This window comes from Lactuca virosa, chromosome 4 (genome assembly GCF_052849685.1).
Source record: "Lactuca virosa cultivar CGN04683 chromosome 4, Lactuca_virosa_CGN04683_v6, whole genome shotgun sequence".
Classification (NCBI taxonomy): domain Eukaryota; kingdom Viridiplantae; phylum Streptophyta; class Magnoliopsida; order Asterales; family Asteraceae; genus Lactuca; species Lactuca virosa.
Window position 1 is genome coordinate 440943612 of NC_136429.1, and position 22207 is coordinate 440965818.

Below are 22207 nucleotides of genomic sequence, written 5' to 3' on the forward strand. Positions count from 1 at the left end.
TCTTCTAAGTTATAACATATTGTGATTGGATCCTAGCCTTAATATTACATTTGGGTGTTTTATTAAGGACTATATTTATATCCAATCTAAACTTGTTCTCTTCTTTTTCTCAGATGTCAACCAACAATACTGCTTCTGGCTCAAACCCTACCGACTCCTTCTCTCTCATGAACCTTTGTGGGAGAGTCATCTTTGATGGTTCCAACTTTATGGATTGGATCCGGAACATCAGGATGGTCACACGCTATGAGGACAAGGAATATGTCCTCGATAAGGAGCTGAAGGAAATTGATGAGTCCACTGCTACTCCTCAGGAGATCACTGACTTCCGGGCTCATGAAAGAGATGCCACCAAAGTGGCATGTATCATGATGGCTACCATGACAGCGGAACTCCAAGAGTCCTATGAGGACTACTACCCTTTTGAGATTCACCAAAATTTGATGGAAATATACCATTAAAGTGCTCGTCAAGAGCGGTATGAAATAATCTCCTCCATGATAACACCTAGGATGAAGGACGGAGAACCCATCATTGGCCACATGCAGAAAATGCAAAGGTATGTGGACCGTTTGTTGAATCTTAATGTGAACTTCCCCGAGGGGTTGGCTATAGATATCATTTTGCATTCCTTACCCTCGTGTTATGATCAATTCTGCATGACATACCACATGAACAAGGAGGAAGTTACCCGCAGCAAGCTTGAAGGACTTCTGAAGACCGCGGAAAGTGGTCTTAAAGGTAAGTCGGTTGTTACTACTCCTACTCCTACTCCAAACTCCACCCCTGTCTTGGCAATCGGGAAAGGTAAAGGAAAGAAGAGGAAGACCCCTTCGAAGGGTACTAAGGGTAAGACCCTTGATGGCTCCTCTTCAAGTGGAACCAAGAAAGGTTTCATCACTCCTTCTTCTGACCCAAAAGAGGCTGAATGCTTCTATTGAGATGAAAAGTCGCATTGGAAGCGCGACTGCCCAAAGTACCAGCAAGATATTAAGGATGGGAAATTGAAACCCACCCATGCAGGTATTTACATAATATTATCTAATAACTCACCCTATTCTAACTCTTGGGTCCTTGATACAGGTTGTGGAATTCACATATGTTCTGATTTGCAGGGACTAAGAAGAAGTTAGAATGGGGAATAGGAAAGCTTCACCTGTCACCAAGATTGGAATTTATTCTTTGTTTCTAAGTAGTGGGTTTACATTAGATTTGAATAAATGTTGTTACTCGCCTGAAATGGCAAGAAATATTATTTCCTTTCATGCTTTGTACAAACAAGGGTTTACCTTATCTTTTGATAATGAATTTGGTGGAATAAATGCTTTCTTTAATAATGTTCTTTATTTTAAAGCATTACCTTGTAATGGTGTGTATGAAGCTGTGTCTGTTGTAGATAACCTAGGAAATAATGTGGTGTGTATTGATTCTTATAATAATAACTTGGATAAAGCATCATTATGGCATTGTCGTCTTGGACACGTAAGCAAGAATCGCATAGGCCAACTCCAAAAGGATGGAGTATTGGAGTCATTTGTCCTAAAGTCAGATGATAGTTGTGAATCATGCTTACTTGGAAAAATGACAAAGTCACCCTTTACTGGCTCTTGCGCAAGGGGTGAAGGTTTGTTGGATCTTGTACACATTGATGTATGTGGACCCTTCAAAACTACCACAAGGGATGCTAATCATTATTATGTGACTTTTACTGATGATTATAGTAGCTATGGTTATGTCTACTTAATCAAGCACAAGTCAGAGACTTTTGAAAGGTTTAAAGAGTTTAACCAGGAAGTAGAGAATCAATTGGGCAGGAACATTAAGATGCTTCGATTTGATCATGGTGGTGAGTATCTTAGTACAGAGTTCCTCGACTATCTTAAGGAATGTGGTATTGTCTCACAATTGACACCTCCCAGGACACCACAGTTGAATGGTGTGGCTGAGAGGCGTAATCGAACCTTGTTGGATATGGTTCGTTCCATGATGAGTCGAGCTTCGCTACCAATCTCATTCTGGGGGTATGCCTTAGAGACTGCCGCCCACATCCTTAATCTAGTCCCTACAAAGAAATTTGCCAAAACTCCTCATGAGATGTGGATTGGAAAAGTTCCTAATCTAGACCACATTAAGATTTGGGGTTGCGAGGCTTTCGTGAGGCGTGAGACTCACGATAATCTTGAAGCTCGAAGTGAGAGGTGTATTTTCATCGGCTACCCACATAAATCCTTTGGTTACCTCTTCTATAGACCCAATGAGAATGTGGTCTTTGTAGCAATGAGGGGTGTCTTTCGAGAGAGAAAGTTCATAAGCCAAAGAAACAGTGGGAGGAAAATTGACCTCGAAGAAATTCAAGACTCAAGTGGTGAAGGAACATCAAACCCTAGCAGTCAACCTGAGGAGGAAACTCCTGTTGATCAAATTGACGAGTCTGTACCTCTGAGGCGTTCCACAAGGGTTAGGAATGCACCTAAGCACTACTATGGTTTCCATATTACTGCGGAAGGTGAGACACTTATCAGTGATGAGACACTGGTAAGTCTGGATGAACCTAACAACTATGTGGAAGCTATGGCAGGCCCCGAGTCTGCTAAATGGAAAGAGGCAATGGACAGCGAGATACAATCCATGTATGACAATCAAGTTTGGAACTTGGTTGACAATGTACCAGGTCGTAAGACAGTTGGGTGCAAATGGATCTTCAAGAAGAAGACCGACATGGATGGTAATGTACACACTTATAAGGCGCGACTAGTTGCAAAGGGCTTTTCTCAAACTCCGGGAGTTGATTATGATGAGACCTTTTCACCAGTAGCGAAGATTAAGTCTATTAGGGTTATGCTAGCCATTGCTGCATTTCATGACTATGAAATATGGCAAATGGATGTCAAAACCGCTTTCCTTAATGGAAAGTTGGCTGAGGATGTTTACATGAGTCAGCCAGAGGGTTTTAGCAGTGCAGAGTACCCTAATAGAGTGTGTAAGCTTGAGAAATCCATCTATGGATTAAAACAAGCACCTCGCAGATGGAATCTTTGTTTCGATGAGAAAGTTAAAGAGTTTGGATTTTTGAGGATTGAAGATGAGTCCCGTGTATATGTCAAGGCTAGTGGGAGTATAGTTAGCTTTTTGGTACTGTATGTGGATGACATAGTACTGATAGGAAATGACATCCCAACTCTGCAGGAAGTGAAGTCCTGGCTTGGGAAGCTTTTCGCTATGAAGGACCTTGGAGAAGCTGCCTATATCCTAGGGATAAGGATTTTGAGAGACAGGAGTAAAAGACTAATTGGACTTAGTCAGAGTACCTACATGCAAGAAGTTCAGCATGCAAGATTCCAAGAAAGGAGAGTTACCCATCCAGAGTAACGCCAGATTGAGTAAGACTCAGAGCCCGAGTACCAAGGCTGAGATAGCAGAAATGAGTCGAGTACCTTATGCTTCTGCTATAGGCTCGATCATGTATGCTATGACCTGTACTCGTCCTGATGTAGCCTTTGCTTTAAGCATGGTTAGCAGATATCAGAGGAATCCTAGCAAAGCTCACTAGACCGCGGTAAAGAATATCCTCAAGTACCTGCGGAGGACTAAGGACTGGGTCCTTACCCTCGGTGGGAGTGATGACTTGAGAGTCGTAGGGTATAGTGATGGTAGCTTTCAGACTGATAGGGATAATTTCCGCTCTCAGTCGGGCTGGGTCTTTACCTTCAACGGAGGAGCAATTACTTGGAAAAGTTCCAAGCAGGAGACAGTGGCTGATTCAACTTGCGAATCAGAGTATATAGCAGCAAGCGAGGCAGAAAAGGAGGCAATATGGCTGAAGAACTTCATTGGAGACCTTGGAGTTGTACCAGCTATAAAGGAGCCTATGGAAATTTTCTGTGATAGTGAAAGTGTCGTTGCCTTAGCGAAAGAACCAAGGGATCACGGGAAATCGAGTCACATCAACAGAAAATACCATTTCATCAGACATCGAATAGAAGAAGGACTCCTTGTTGCAAAGAGGGTATCATCGGATGAGAACCTGGCAGATCCCCTCACGAAGGGACTGGGCAGGGTTAAACATCTCCAGCATGCGAGGCGCATTGCGCTGAAGGATGATATTACTTTTAATAGTTAGATAGCTTTGAAATGTCTAAAGTGTAATTGACATTTGATGATGAATAAAAGTTGTGTTTATTTATGAGTAAAGTGTTGCTATCTTTTGTCAATCGTTTACTATCGTTTCATTTTGCATGTTTTGACTTCCAGAATAATTATGTTATTTTATTTCAAATTATTCAAATTCTCCACAGTCGTTCATATGTTGGAAATAGATATGAATCATGACTGTCATGGGTTGGCTTGTAGATGTGCAAGGTACTGGACAAAGCAAAGTTTTGCTACAACACTCATGAGTGATCATAAGTTCTGAGTATTGGATTCAACCCACGCTCATTGGTATCACTTCATGGAATTTATCTCGAGTGATCGTGAGACGGTAATATCATATAAGTATTCAAACCTAGAGATATGACTTGTTGCCTATGAGTTGGTTATGCATTGATCGTACGAAAACGCAATGGTAACTCGATGTTATAAAACGTGCTTTTGTGTGTGATTCAACAAGTAGTAGAACAAGCATATGAGTTGAAGTTTATCTGTTCCTTCTTGGATTAGAAGTGATATCTGGGCCCCTCGATGATTTTGTGTTGGCCCATGTACCGGGCCTGGTTAGAACTAAGTTGATGTGTTCAATTAAGTTCTATGTGAAACAAATTGGAAATCGAGAAACAAACTGCTGGACAATAAGTAAGACATTGTTACATGTATTTTTCCGGCTGATATCTAGAACAGAGGATTATATGATCACTTATCTTAAATGGCGTATCATCAACATCTCAGTTCTGAGAGACCTTGAAAGAGCTACGATTGCTGATCGGTTCCTGAAGTCATATTTGCAGCTATAATTATTAGACTTATCCAAGTGGGAGACTGTTGGATAAGGTGTCTAAGTCCATAACTATTTCTGGTATGTACTTGACCCGGTTTGGCATGGTCTATTTGGGTTGCATGGCATCATGCATTTGGATAGACTAAAATGAGAGAAATAACAGTTATGGTTTATTAATATATTATAAGTTCTAATATATTAATAATATTATTTAATTAGTATTGATCAAGAATTAATTTGGAATTAATTAAGTGATCAAAAGAAGACTAATTAAATATATGTGTTGATTGTGTAAATCACTCATACTTGTATAGTGGGCTGATGCTCCATGAATTATCAAGTTGGGCTAAAACCCATAGGATGCTCCATGGTGGTTATAGAACCCATGGGTCATGGAAATGAAAGGTCATGACAATTAGGGTTTACATGGTGTAACCGTAATTGTAACACACTATATAAGGATCCTTATGTTCACTAAAATCGGTACTTAAGCAAGAAAGAAGAGGGCTAGCCGATTTCAAGTAGTGTGACATTTCTCTCAAATTTATTCCAAGTGCATATCGTGTTGTGTGAGACATTTGAGGCATCACACTTGGGGTGCTAGGCTCTCAAGGTTTTCAAGGAATCCAAACTACTACAAGGTATGTTTTCTAGCTTACTTTTATGCTTAAAGTTCCCCATGTATGCCAGATAGGATTATGAAGCTTGGAAAATCAATTTTGCATGTATCTTAGACAAACATAGATCCAAGGTTTCTAGGGTTGCATGCACACCTTAGTGATGGGTTTTGAGCATGTACACCTTAGGAGTGTTAGAATGCTCAAAACCTTCCAAAATCAACCCTCAGTTTCATACAATCATGTTCATCAGGGGCGAAGGTCAAAAATGCATGTTCGCTCTTGTCGACAAACACATGTTCTCCACTTCCTGCTTGGAGCATATTCTCGATATCATACACGGATGCGATGAGAACAGTGAAGCCGATAAGAAGATGTTTTCAGATATGCTTCGGTGGTACATTAACTTTCGTCAAACTCTACTTGCCATCATCCCCAAGCTGTTCAAGACTGTGAAGAAAACCACAGTTACTCAACAAAAGTGATCTCTCGCCTCAATTGGCGCAAAGGGGGAGATTGTTGAGTACATGGGTTGCGCCATTAGGCTTAGTTAAGTTCGGTCCATATGTAATCATGGTTTGGGCCTGTCCAGCCGTGTTCTGTTTTTAGGGTTTAGTATATATATAATGCATGCATGCATTATATTAATTACGCTTCTTGAATATTTCCTTTGACGAGTACTGTAACCCTAGCACGCCTCTAAAGTAGAAGTTCTTCATCGAGCTCTTCTGAGGTGTTGCTGTTTTAATCATTCGACACTCGTTTGATTCATTGTGGTGTTCATTGTTTGATATTGCTTGTTATTATCTCGTTGATATCTGTTTGAATCTATCGATCTAAGAGAATATTATTCTCATCAGAAACACTGAAATCTAGCGAAAATATATATATTATTTTACAAAAAGGTTTACCTCCAAAGTGCATTGACTGGGAATTTTCTTGATTCCTTGTTAATTAGGAAGCCTAACTTTTCCAAGGTTCATGCTTGACATAGGTGCTTCAGTTAATATCCTCCCATTTTCAGTTTTGGAAAAATTAGAATTAGGACCTCTAAAAAATATCGGGACCATCATTTAATTGGCAGATCACTCAACAATACACCCAAAATGTATATTGGAGGATGTTCTTGTCCAAGCGAATGAACTGATTTTTCCCGCTGATTTTTACATTTTGGACATGGGGAATATGGATATTTTTTTTTGACAAAAACTCAATTGTTTTTGGAAGACCCTTTATGAAAACTTCCAAAATAAAAATTGATGTTTTTCTTGGTAATATTTCTATGGCGTTTTATGGGGATGTTGTTAATTTTGAAATAAACGATGCTGATTTTACTTCTGATTATGTTTTTGTTAATTTTGTGGATACTAACAGTCCTTTACCTAAGGACTATTGTGAGTTGTCTAACCATTTTGCGCAAGAAGTATTTTTAGATAGGAAGTTAGGTGTTGAAACATCATAGGACTTGAAACAAAAAAAAAGTTTGTGGAAGAGGAAGAGAAGGTGATTGATGAAAAGAAGCTGAAAAGAAACAAGCTTGTGGAGGAAGAGGGGATTTCTAGAAAGAAGATCAGAAAAAGAAAAAGAATCAAGAGACTAAAGAAAAAGTATCAGATAAAAATCAGAAAATTTTTCAGTCTTGTGTGCAACTTGCAAATTTGAAGCATTTGTCTAATCTGAAGGGGTCTGGAGTGAGAAAGAAAGAAGTTTAGCTGAAGAGGAGTCCCAACCATAGCAATTAACAAATCTGGTTGGGCACAGTCGAGCCAAAGACTTTAAAAAAAGGGCAGTTTTCGGGAGGCAACCTGTGTAATTTTTACTTTTCACTATGAATAAAAGTCGGTCGCATCTCCAAGCAAGCTTAGAGAAATCAGAGGATCATCTGAGTTGTTGAAATTCGGATTTTTCGCCAACATATTCGTCAAAATCAGAAATTTTTGCGACCATATCTGGTACATTATTTCCTAGCTGCAACCTTTTACTTTTATATTGAGTTGTTCATTCATCTCGTTGCATTAAGGACAATGCTTTATTTTAAGCTTGGGGAGGAGGTTAGTTAAAAATTCTGCAATTTTGTTAAAAATTAAAAAAAAATCATTTTTTTTATTTTTAGTTAATTTTCTGCATTTTCATAAAATATGAGAAAAAGTGTAAAAATATTTTTTTTTGTTTATGTTTCTATTTTTTTCTGCATTTTAGAAAAAACCCAAAAAGATTTTATTTTTAGTTTTATTTCCTGCATAAAAAAAAATTAATAAAAAAGTTCAAAAAAAGATATAGAAAAAGTTTCATGATATGATGACATTCTTTGCATTCGATAGCTCTGTAAAGATGGAAAATGAAAGTCTAAAATGACAAGATCAATAGTGGAAGTGTAGTAACAATTTTCATGACTAGGGGGATTGCAAAACAACTTCAGCTAAGACACTAACCATAAAAACTAAAAAGAATTGTATATCGAAAGACTGGATAAGCAAAAATAAAATAGTTTTAGAGCTAGTTTCCTGATAATTCTAAGAAAGAACCCTGTTGGACTAGTCTGGAACCCACAAAACATGGCCTTATTTGTTGACACACGTTCTCCCTCGCCGTAACAGAGACCTATATATCGTATTCACATAGCCAACAAAAAATGAAGAAACGAGGAAAATTGTCACATATGAGATCGAAGGGGATACAAGCTGTCAAATCTGGTACCCAATTGAAACAAAAAAATGATTGAAGTGTAAAAAAAGGCAAAAGTTACATAATGCAAGTTCAATCAAATCAAGAGCCACCCCAAAGACAAATATGGCGCAACTGAAGAACTGTGTGATATGGTATATGACACTCTCAGAAAAAGTGAAAGCATAAAGCTCTGACCCCTACGGGAGGGTTGACTGCTTCGTCAAAAGTTGATTTGGACATGTCTGGGTTCTTAAGGATGGGTCGATTTTGGATTTTGAGCTACAAGTAGAAAGGAAATGAAATTCTAGAATATGATATTTTTGTGAACAAGGAAAATTAAGGTATAAAGTTTAAATAATAGTTATAGTTGGTTTATTGGTTCATACCGTCGAACTTCTTCATGACTTTGGGAGTGTGTGAAATATGGAAGGTATTGAAATGGTCGTCTAGGTAGTGATTCCATTCGAGCTTCCTCGATGTGAAGTCTGATCATGTGAAAAAAAAAGACTGAAGTGTTTTAGTTTCCTTCATTTTACTTTTGGATTTATTCTAAGTTCTTTTTTTAGGTCGTCTACATCTTTCCATTTTGTTTATCATGTTCAATCTTTTTATTACTTAAGGGAAAATAAGGTTTAAGCTTGGGGAGATTTGATAGATGCAATTTTATACATCTTTTATGGTATTTTTCATTAGCATTTTGCATCATATTTTATGCATTTGTGTGCTTATTTGTGACAACTAAGAAATTTCCGTCAACACCCTTCACTACAGATTAGCATAGACAAGTGGAAACAATATAGTTTTTCATATTTCGGAAAATATGATCAGATATACTATTACATATAAGTGGGAAAAGGGTTAATAGGCTAAAAAACGAGTGACCAAAAAGTCATACCGTTATTAATAATTCTTAGTGTATTTGGGAAGTACACAACAATGTAATCCCAAGGATATAAACTTTGTAAAAATCCGACTCCGATTGGAGAAGTTATGATTTTACAAAAAGTAAAAAAATCAACCATGTAATTAACATAATTAACGTCAAAATGAGGTGAAGAAATCGGTTGAGATTTGGCTAAAGTCGTCAAAAGGAAAATGGTAGAACTTTGTGAGATAAAAACTTTGAGATGAAGAAGGTCAAAAACAGAGTCTGCATAAAGACGATACGATTTTTGGAAAAACATAAAATACGGGTTAAAAATGAAAGTAAAATTTTTGCAGTGCAACCTTAAGGAAAGTTATAGTACTCAATGATGGTTACACAAATATATAAAGCAGATAAGGAACAAAATCCATACAAGGAAGATACGGATTTTTATAGAAAATTAAGAGGTTCGCGTGAAGTGCACGCCATGCACGACGCACATATCTGAAACCAGGATTCGTCGAAGATTTGAGAGGCATGGACCCCCATAAGTATGACATGTGGCAGGTTTTGGTTGAGCCACGAATCGTGTGCACGACGCGCAGAAGTTGCGCCGCGCACAAGGTGCACCACACGCATAAGCCCTATAAGTAGAGGCCTTCACTTCTCAAATTCGACACCTCAAAAATCTATCCTCTTCTTCTCGACATTTCTTTATTCCTCCTGATAGCGTAAATCTTTGGATGTAGTAGCCAGTGTTTGCATGATCACGCTACTAGGGTGTGTTCACGACCCCATTTTTATGGTTTTAAATCTTTTACGCGGGGGGTGGGGGGGATACATGCTCAGAAACTGCTTTATCAAAATATATTTTGGTAAATATATTAGTAGTTTGTATAAAAACAAGAAACGATAGGATAATATGTCGATTGAAACTCTGCCTACACTTAAGCAATGGTATTATGCCTATCGTTATGTTATTCGTTATATTAGGAAAAGTTTACACCTGGATGTTACGATGACCAATTTCCTTGGATAACTTAGTACCTAGAAGTAATGTTGGCCGAATTTAAGGATATGCATTGTACTTAGCCATTACCTTACCCTAATATCCTGTTATTAAAATAATCATAATTATTGTATATATATATATATATATATATATATATATATATATATATATATATATATATATATATATATATATAACCTTGAACCTATAATCGTTAATCTTGCGAGAGCCAGAAAGATAGGTATAGATCTATACGGGGCTGACACCCCCACCTATGATTGCTAGCTACAATCTCGACATGATAACTTTCTTTTGTATAAAAATCATATTGTTCGTCATTCGATGAAGCATTGTGCGGGGCATATATCGGTCCATAACGTCGGTTATAAGGGCTCATGGTAATATGGTTGAGGACAAACCTTAACAGAAACTGTCTAGAGGGTCGCAATCAAGTAGTTGTTTGATTCGATAACAATTAAATGTTAGGAATCCTCCACCTCTGATCAGCTCCCCGAATCACCGACTTCATCTTCCCCAGAGCAGTCTTACCTAACTCTCTGATAGGACATAGAACCATCCCGCTAGTATTAGTCCTATAGGAACGATCCATGCGAGTAACCCAATGGCCTCCATAGATCCGACTCATCGCCATAGGGCCTATAGCCGAGGTAGATAAGCATAAAGTGAGAGTATAAGGGAGGTTGAGGCGAACCTTAGTACATATCAGACACCACATCAAGAAAAGGTCACTCGAGGGAGCCTTTTCACACTCCTCATGGTGACAGATGGTGGAAACAAGCAGGCACTGGAGCAGCCTAAAGATAAGAGATCTAAAAGAACTCTCATTGGCCGACCTCGGGACATAGATTCCCCGAGTATGAGCCCAGACCTGCAAATGGTCGTACTCCTAAGGAGGAGAAATGATGCAGTTGGATAGATAGGAGAGGAAATGAGTACTAGCAACCTCCTCCTCGGTATAAATCCATGATCGCCATACCAACTTTGTAATGTTGCAGGAATGAGATACCCTTCCCAGAAGAAAAGAGAAGACAGATCGAACTGTCTAGTCTGTCGATCGCCTGTCAAACAGAATAGTGGAAAGGAACTACCAGCTGAGCTCATGGTAAATAACCTCCTGAAGCCTATAAATCTGACGCCATCCCTGGAAAGGTAAAAGCTCAAGATCATTATCATCACGGAAGACCCGTGTGAGATACGGCTCTAGACGAGCCGACAACCCAAGGTCATCAGAGACTTCCACACGAGATCATGAGGAATGCCGAACTACTTAGACAACATTGAAGTCAACCGAGTAGCAAAAGAGTTCCGGTCCTCAGCGGGTATATCAGCTGGAAGCTGTAAAAATGGATGAGATGGCCAAATCGGCGGCAAGTAACCCGCCCGTTGGGGACCTGATCGAGTCATAACCTGAGAAAAATTGGGTAATGTAGTTAGAATTAAGATAAGAAAAGTAAAAAGGATGAAAAAGGACTAAAATTGTTTTTCGCGTGAATCAAGAAAGGCACTACGCACAGGATGAAGATGTCCGACGGTCATTAAAGATGCCCGACACGCCTCAAGAATTTGACAAATAGTCGGTTACAAAAACCTCAAATTCGTCCAAATTTCAACCTAGGATCTACGGGGGAATGTTAGACGAAGTGTATACAAGCAGAATACACCATCAATTTAGTCAAAAACATCCCGAATTGATAGATTTAGTAAAACCCTAGATTTTACCCCAAAACCGAAAATCCTAAATCTGCGATAAATTAACGAATTAAACCAGAGGTTAAGTATTAGGATGTGCTAATCGATAGTTAAAATATGTATTGGGCCAATTAGTTTCAAATATTTCGACCAAAAATATTGAGGACTCAAAAACCCAAAAAACTAAAAATCCAAGCTCAAAATAGGTGTTAAAGGTCTGTGCAATAGATACCTTGGAAGTAGAAAGTTGGTAAGAGCAAAATCAAATCCCGAAAATGACAAATGTGCGGCGTGCTCATCGCATGTGGGGTCCAGTTGTTAGGACATAAATTTGTGGTTTATAGTTCTCAGTTTTGGACCGAAATCTCTATGATCTCGGTGGTGTTTGGACCGAAATCACCATGTGATTTCGGTTGGGTTATTGGGCTGGGCCTTTGTAAGTAGGTATTAGGTGTAAAATGTTTGTTATCAGCCTAGTCTAGGAGGTTGTTGTTTTCAAGAACTGAGCGAGAAAGAGAGAACCGAGAGAGTAATTGTGAATCTTATGTACTAGACTATTATCAATATAGTGTGCATTGAAGATTCATCACTGTGTTCTTATTTCATATTTATGATTTGTGGCATTCACTTGATTGGGATTCCGCACCAATTATAGTGATTTCGATTGATACATTCAGATCGGTTTTTACAATTGGTATCAGAGCAAGGATTGGTATCAATCGAATTAGCAAGATTTTAACCGTTTCTTGGAATTTTCTTGGTATTCTTGGTGTTTTTAAAGTTATTTTTCACGAAAAAGATTGTTGTTCTTCGTGTTCTTCATTACTTTGGAAATGTTGATCGAAATTGGTTTTGAAAATTTGAAAATCTCGTGTTTTGGGGAGTCTTCGGCCTCAGCCTTGAAGTTCTCGGCGGGAAACCTCATCCTCGGTTAGGTTTAGGAGTCTTCGGCGGCTAGCTGATCGATTTCGGTTAGGGTTTGAGAGTTCTCGGCCAGCTCTTCGGACACATGTTCGTTCTCGGTTAGGTCAGCTTCGGTCTCGGTCCCTGCCTCAGAGTTCTCGGCGGCAACGAAGGATCTCGGTTAGGTCAGCCTCTATTATCGGTATTCTTGAGCCTTCGGTTGACGTCTTCAGTCAAACGTTTTCGGTAAACGTCTGTGATCTACTCATTTGGCTTCGCATTCTCGGTCTTTTGAGATTTCGGCTATCGTTCTCGGTCTAGAGGCCTCGTATTCGGTCTAGAACCCTCGTATTCGGTCAATAATCTAAGTTCTCGGTCAAGTTTTATTTCAGAATAAAGGTTAACTTTCAAGGTTCTCGGTCAACGGAGTGTTGACCATTGGTGTTTTCGGTCAGAGAAGCATTTATTCTTTATTTTCAATCAAAATCAAATTACTGAATCAGATTCCTTTTGGTATATTATGAGTTCTTTGAACAATACCAAAGAGGTTAGTGAAAGTCTTTGTCCGCAAGCCTGTAGTGATAAAATTAAGCATTATCGTGATCAACATGATTTATTAATTAGGGAAAATGAGGACCTTAAATATGAAGGATATACTCTCAGAAAGGCCCAAAAACCATTAAACGAAAAATTAGAGGCCCAAACCAAAGATCTAAAAAGAATTAAGGAAGAATACAACACTAAATGTGAACACTATGATTATGCTCATGAAAAGATTGACAGTCTACCTGCCGAGCTTAACACATTGAAAATTAAGTTTGAAAATGCAGATTTTAATTTTAAAAAATCTGATGTGTCAAGTAAGAAAGTTGAGACAATGATTGAAAAACAACTTAGATGGCAAGGTAAAAAGAATGTAGGTCTTGGTTATGATAGTGTTCCTCCTCCATTCAATGATAACTACACTTTTACTCCTTTGACTGAGGAAGAAAAGGCTAGGGAAGCACACCTAAAGTATAGCAAACCTACTGTAGTTGATACAGTAAATAATGATAGTGTGAACGATACTAATGTTTCTAGATCATGTGCAGATAAGGTCTCAGTGCAAGATGGGCATGAGTAGAACAAAAATAATTCTAATTCTTCTGAAAATGATTCAAAAACGTGTGATGATGATACTCCCACTGTTGAAAAATTCAAACCACAAAAATCTGTTAAATAGTCTAATAAATGTTCATGTGCTTGTGCTTGTGGAAGTTCCTTGAAACAAAGTTCTTTTGGACAAGGACCAAGTCACAATCTTATTTATTTGCAAAAGACAGACTTGTTATAACTGTGGGACTCCCGGTTACATTGCTAGAAATTTCCCACATCGTTCGTATGTTCCCTACTATGAACAAGGTTGGCAGAACGTGCCAAGGGGGAGATCTTTCAAAAGAAATCCTTCGAGGTCACGTTCACGCAATGGTGATCGGAATGCTAAAAACGACAAAAAATCAGACTCCCAAGGACAAAAAGGGCATGCCGGACAAGAAGCCTAATTCGAGAGATGGTTCAACGAAACCAAAATCGGTGAGGTCGAATTCATCTCATGGGTCGTCCTCTACCGCACACTCTCAATACAAGCCTAAATCGAAAGGTAGTCATGTCCCAAAGGCAAGTAAAAAAGGTCCCATTCGGTCCAACAAGAAAATACACAAACCAAATTACCAATGGGTTCCCAAAGGTCACATTTCAAAATTGTCCAAAAATCGTGTAACTTCTTTATGTTCTTTTTCTGATAAACAGAATATGTCATGGGAAAGAGTATCTTGTGTAGATAGTAATGGTAAACTTAGTTTCAAAATGGACTGGGTTCCTAAAACCAACTAATCCCACACTCTGTGTCGGAGCAGCTATGGAGGAATATCATCAGACTTCTGTATGTTGATAGTGGCTGTTCCAGACACATGACAGGAGACAACTCTTAATTGCATGACATTTAGAATTTTAATGGAGAGCATGTGTCCTTTGCGGGAAGGGAGAAATAAAAGATCACACAAATGGGGACCGTATTTAACGGCGTGATGAAATTTGAATATATTAACTTTGTTCCGGAATTGAAACACAACTGAGGCTGAATATGTTGTTGTCTCTGCGTGCTGTTCTCAGGTCATCTCGATGCAACTTGAATTGCCGAATTACGGTTTGAATTTTCTCGATATTCCTAAGTTTTCTTAAATGATTTGTTTCAAAGAATAATTTATTATTATTTTTTTCTTGTTTGTTTAAATTTGCGCATTTATTTTATTTCCTTTCTTCCATATGCAAAAACTTAGGGGAAGAAATAAAAAAAATTATAAAATAAAAAATACAAAAAAAAATTATAAAATCAAAAATACAAAAAAATTTATAAAATCAAAAAATCTCCAAAAATATGTCTTCTTTCGTAAGTGTTCTTGGGAAATGATATGAAGTTTAGTGTTAAAGGGCAATAGGAAATACATGTAATGCACTGAAGCTGAATTGTTTAGACTCTGTGTTCAATGTGTTGGTAGGCACGAAGGATTCAAAATGAAAGGACTTGATATTGTTAACTCATCTAGACTTAGATAGTTTCATTTCGACTGACCATACGACGCTCGGATAGATTGAGCAGTGAGATAAACAACAGACCCTGCAAGATACATTAAAGTTGCTTATCATCTAGAACTGTGGCTCAACACTTCTTCGACGTACGGACTTATGTCCTTAATTATGGTGCTGATAAGTTGACTGGGGGGTTCTGATAAAGTAGGTCAGTGTGAAATTGTTTTTCTTTATTATCATCTATGTCAGTCATATGTTACCCCTTTGCGTGATTGGAAGAGATCTGACCTGAGACATAACATATGCATCTCTATTTCTATGCATTTGTCTATCTATCTATGTTAGTCATATGTTGTCCCATCTGTGTGATTGGAAGAGATCCGACCTGGGACACAACATATGCACCTTTCTATCTCTCTATCCCTCCATCTATGTTAGTCATATGTTGTCCCTCTGCGTGATTGGAAGAGATCCAACCTGGGATACAACATATGCATCTTTATATCTATCTTCTCTCTCAAATATTTGAACACTCACCTAAAGTAAAGAGCTCTTTTGAATTCCTTGATTGCTAGGGTTTGTCATGAAGTGGGGAGCATGTTCTAGTGCGCTTAAAATTGAATTAGTTCGTGACTAAATGTTGACTGTAGATCTCGCTGCTGAATTTAAGTGGACAACAATATCATTGGTCGTCGTCAGCAAAATGGTCTATTTAGGAATATAATTGCAATGTATTGTCACTTATAATTTGTCGAATTTGCGAATATCCTTTGTGTTTAAGTGGACCACAATATTGGTGATTGACCAGAGTTATCGATGCAGGTGTGTGCTGAAAAACGATATTAAATTGCTTGAAAACTTTTGATCCCAAAAGTTTTAAATTTAGTTATTAAAGTGTGTTTATTTTATTTTATTTTATTTTATTTTTGTTAAATTTGTTCATATTTTTCATCTATGCACAAATTTAGGGGAGAATTAAAACCAAACAAAAATCATAAAATAAAAAAAATAATAAAAAAATAAAAAAAATAATAATAAAATATGTTTATTTATGTTTTTATTTCTTTTTCAGAAAATTAATAATTAAAAAAATATTGTTTTTGAGCGTATTTTAATTTAATTTTATTTATTAGTTATTTTTATTGTGTGCTAAGTTTATTTTATTTTTATTTTTTATCTCAAAAAATTCGTTTGTCTTAAAATTCAAATTCAAAAGAAGAAGAGACTCAAGGAGACTGTTTCAGAATTTTCTAAGCAAGGAGAAGAAACTTGGACAGGAATTGACGGTAATTACACTTCACACTACTTTCACAAGGAATTGAAGGCATGAAACTGTACAAACTGTCAGTTAGGCAGTATCTTTCTAAGAACTGTATGTTGGTACCTGAAAGTGAACCTCTAACAATCTCTGTCCTTTTATGTTCCGATGTAAGCCAGTTCCGGAGTAAGATGGTATTCCGAAGTCAGAAGATGTTCCAGAGTCAATCAGTGTTCCAGAGTCAAATTGGTGTCTGGAACAAAGTCTATGTTCCGGAGTTAATGTTTTGAATTGGTGTTATCCAAATGTATTCTTCCTTCAGTATTAATTAACTTTGTCATTTTGTTTGATGTAATGTATCATAGAACTTAGTCTTTTTGTCAACTTAGATAATCAGAGTGTCAGAAGTAACTCTATTATCCGGTCCTATGTATGTTTATGGTTTGTACTATGTACTTTATTCTCCTATATAAGGAGCATTCAATGACAATATCAATTGACGGATTGTTCAAACAAATATAGCAATATTCTAGTTTACTTCAGATTCCAAGTTATTCTCTAAAACTTTCTTCTTGTTCTTCATTTATTGTCTTTACCTTGATCATTATCTTCACTCTTCATTAATATCTTGAACACTTTGTTGAATGCATTAACTCAGACTTGATTAGTTTTTCTAGAATTGACTGGAACATTCCTTAGTAAGCAGACATTGATCTTAAGCATTAACTCAAGGTTTGAGTTTTCAAACCTTGTCCTTGCGCATCAGATCTTTTGTACTCACAATTGGTTTCAGAGCTTGAGTGATTGTCCTTTGAATCCATAAGATCAGATTATAGTTGGTTTGAATTAACCTTGGTATTTCAACCATTTCTGTATTCAGGATAAAAGTTCTTCTATATACCACTTTTGCTTGAAGATATCTTAACTTCAATGGCTACTCCTAATATTCAACAAATGTACTCAATGCAAATTGCAAATAGTGTGGGTTGCCCTACATGTACCCCACTGCTAGTTGTTGAAGAATATGATCATTGGAAAGTCAAAATGAAAGATTTTTACTTGGAAAAGAAAAAGGTGAATCTATCTGGAGATCCGTTAATGAAGGACCTCATGTTCAGGTTCGAACCGTTGTTAGAGATGATGCTGCAACTCTCTTGGGACAGGATCAACACCTGGTGAATGTGTTGCCTCAGCCTCAAATAGATACCGAATTGTTGTCAACAACATGACAGCTCATGGGATAGTCCTAACTCCACTTGAGTACAATCTCAAGTTAATTAACAGTCTCGGAAAGGGATGGGGAAATGTGAAATCACGTCTTCAAAGCAATGGATCACTGAAAAAGCTCAAACTTTATCAACTTTTTGATGAGCTTCAAGGTCATGAGTCAACTGTTGCTCAAACTCTACGTGAACTCACTGGAGGTCCTTTAGCTCTAGTTAGTTCCTATGATCCACAAACCTCAAACCTAACTACTTCGGACCCTCTCACCGCTGCTGTTCCATACATTGCTTCTGTTCAACCCTCACCTGCAACCGTTCCTGTTCATACAAACTCTAACTATCAATCTATGGAAACTCTTAACCATGATGAAATGGACTCCGAACTACGTTTTCAACAAGAGTTTGCTCTACTATCCATAAAATACAACCGTCCTTTCAATAAGCCTCACAACAATCGATTCCAAAATTCTCACCAAAACAACCGTTTTCAAGCTCCTCACTAAAATAATCATCAACCATTCAACAAACCTTCCGAAGCCCCACTAGCCTACAAGCCTAATCTTCCTACTCTGAATCACACCACGGAACCTCCACGGCTTCCGAAGTCTGAAAAACCCAAGATTGTGTGTCACAAATGTGGACATGCAAATAACTTTACCAAAGATTTCTTGGATGAAGTCCCACAAAAACCAAAGATCAAGGACTCTGCTTACTATACACGCCGAGCTCAAGAACTGGCTGAAAGTGAAAAGGCTTTTGTTACAACTGTATCAAGGGATGTGGAAGGGTATTGGTCGTCTTGAGATGATGATGACGTAACCACTGGCAGAAACATGTGTCTTATGGCTCGACAAGAAATTTAATGTGATGAAGGCTATTGGTCGTCTGGGTCCGAAAGAGATGATGAAGATGCTGAGCCAAACTACTGCTACATGGCTACCAACGATCCACCCGGCCCAAGCATCGTTCAACAGGTAAAATCTATGATTACTAATAATAAGTTTGACTTGTCTCTTTGTGAACCGTATCTAACCAGATCCAATCAGATATGAACATCATTTACAAAGCCTATGAGTCAGCCATAGAGGCCAGTGAGAAGAAGGACAGTGACTTGAGTTGGCTTAGGTTACGTTTCGAGGATAAGAAGTTAAAAATAGAGTCTTTAGAATATGAGCTTGTAATGTCAAAAGATGAATGTATCATTGTTAAAGACAAATGTGAAATCACTTATTCAGAAAGAAATGTTTTGATTTCTGATAACAAACATCTTAATGCTAAGATTGATGCCACGCACCATGCCATAGACATTCTTGAAGAAAATAAATGGATGACTCACAATTTTCGTCATCCTTGGTCAAAGGCTCCTGGTCTCGGAAGCGAGTTTCCAAAACTAGTTGTTCGTCCCTTGAAGGAGTTACAAAAATCTGACTTTTATGGGAGATGTTCCGAACATTAAACATTCGGATACACTCGTTTCTACCTTGTCACCCCTTCATGAGACCCCTGACCATTTTTCATCTTTGATTCCTGAGTTTAAGCCTATAGTTGTCAAGTGTCCCGATTCCATGCAATTTCCGCCTCTGACAAACCTACACCTGAATCGGACCTCCGAACCCAACTCTAGTACTCCAAATTTTGTTGTTCAAAATTCGAACCACAGCCCTCCTAACAACTATGTTGTTGAGGAAATTTTTCTGGAATCAACTGAACCAGAAACCTTAGAGTGTGTTTGGGCATCTTTAGATAGTCATGTTGATGAGTGAATCTCATGTGATTATGAACCTCAAGTGATTTCCAAAACAAATCTAGTTCCCATTAAGCATGTGTTCAACAATCCCTCTGTAGGACAAACTTCCAAATCTTCGTCTCATTCCAAAAGAAAGCCAATGTTGAATAGGAAAGATATTGTAGATCCTAAGGTTGAAGCTCGGAATGCTCATAAAAAGGAAGTTAAGACAATACAAAATTCAAGATTCCTTGAGAACACAAAATCTGTCCGAAACAACTCTCCTCGGACTGTCTGATCCGTTTTCATTACCAAAGCTGATGGTACAATTTCTAAACCTCAACCTTCAAAACCAAATGTGCCATCAAGCAATGAAAAAAGTGTTAATAAAACAATCTATTTAAAATCTTCAAAACAAAACCTTGTTTGGAAAGTTAAAACACACAAAGATGAAACAACAACTCCGGAAGACACAGTTGTTCCCACTACTCCGGAAGTTGAATGGTCGAAGAAAGTTGTTCCGAACTCTCATGTCATTGAGTATGACTACTGGATAGATGAAAGAACCATGGCCTTCTGTTTATTTCCTAAGGAATCTCGAAACAAAGCTTCTAAACCATCTGTTGCTTAGAAGTCACCACCGAAGCCCAAGATTCGTGCCTTTGTCCCAAAACCTAAGTCGGAGCCTAAAAACTCCACAACTCACTAATTTTTGTAGGCGCTCTGTGCTTCGGAGCAAAAGACAATATGGTATATTGATAGTGTTTTCTCCATGCACATGACGGGGCAGAAGGACTTTCTGCGAGATCTCAAACTTGCACCAAATGTTGGCTATGTGACGTATGGCAACAACTCCAATTCGCATATCCGAGGTTCAGTCATCCTTAAAAATGGAAACTTCTCCATTTCGATCGTAGCATATGTAGCTGACTTAAATCATAATTTGATAAGTGTGGCTCAACTCATTGATGCAAATCGTCGAGTTGAATTCTGCAAGAAACATGGCTACGTCATGTCTGAAGATCGAAAGGAATGCTTGATCAAGTCTAATCGCAACAAGAACATGTATCATCTTGATATCAACATGATCATTGGCAAGCCCCAACTCTGCTTACTCTCAAAAGCTGTTCCCGACGTCAGTTGGTTATGGCATAGGAGGCTTGCTCACTTGAACTTTAGATATATGAATGATCTTGTTTCGGGTGAAATGGTTAGAGGTTTCCCACTCCTCAAATTCGAAAATGATCATTTATGTGATGCATGTGAGTGTGGAAAGCAGTCAAAGAAGGGTCATCCCGTCATCATTGAAAAATCAATCTTGAAACCATTAGAACTTCTTCACCTTGATCTGTGTGGACAATCAACTGTAGAAAGCTTGCATCACAAAAAATACATTCTTGTGATTGTGGATGACTTTGCTAGGTTCACCTGGGTCTTGTTCTTAAGGCTCAATCAGAAATAGTCTCTGAGCTCATCAACTTTATCAAAGGAATTGAAGTCCTTATCAAACTCCCTGTAAGGAGAATCCGAAGTGACAATGGTTTGGAATTCACCAATTCCACCATTGACAACTTCCTTACTGAGAAGGGCATCGACCACAATTTTTTTTCTCTATAGACTCCTCAACAAAACAGTGTAGTCGAACGACGAAACAGAACACTTGTTGAAGCTGCTCGATCCATGCTCAACTTTGACAATCTTCCACTCTATCTTTGGGCTGAAGCTGTTTCTACAGCATGCTTTACTCAGAATAGAAGTTTCATCCATTGACACCTCAACAAAACACCGTATGAAGCCATGAATGGTCGGAAGCCATCTATCTCGTTTCTTCATGTTTTCGGATGCAGATGCTTCATCAAGAACAACTATGATCAGCTTACCAAGTTCCAACCTAAAGCTGATGAAGCCATCTTCCTTGGACACTCTGCTAAATCAAAGGCTTATCAAGTTCTTAATCGGAGAACTCATCTTCTGGAAGAAAGTTTTGACGTTACTTTGATGAGAATTTCATTTGGAATTCTGGCCTAACCCACGTTACAACTCACATCATGGAGTCCGATGCTCCAGCGCCAGGATGTCCGAACCAGCAAACAATCTTTGAAGTTGAATTTGAGATCTTATTCAGACCCTCAGAAACGACTCTTGATTTGAAATCTCGATCAAGACAAACCACATCCGAAGCTCCTGTCTCCCAAAACGTCTACGGTTCGACTCCTAGTCTTCCTCCATTTGATTCCGAACCATTTCAACCATCTCAGGTTGAGGGGGAGAATGGTCACTCTTCCCTTGAATCAAATGTGGATGGATTTCAAGATGCTGCTGCTGAATTCGATTCCAATCCTATCAACATCGATGATGATGCAAATTTCTTTGAATTTCCACCTAAAGATGATGTCAACCTATCCGGTTCATAAGTTCATAGGGATAACCATCCACACGTACAAACTATTCAGGGGAGCAACACAACCCCATTGTTGATATTGGATCATCTACTGCACAAGAACTTCCAAGGTTACAGGTTTGGACCAAGGATCATCCTCCAAACCAAGTTATTGGAAACCCAAACGCTAGCGTACAAACTCGCTCTGCCAGAAGTGTTCAAAATGAATGTCACTTCTCGGCATTTATCTCAATGGTTGAACCCAAATCCATCAAAGAAGCACTTGAACATGCTTATTGGATTACGGCCATGCAAAAAGAATTGGCAGAATTTGATGGAAATGAA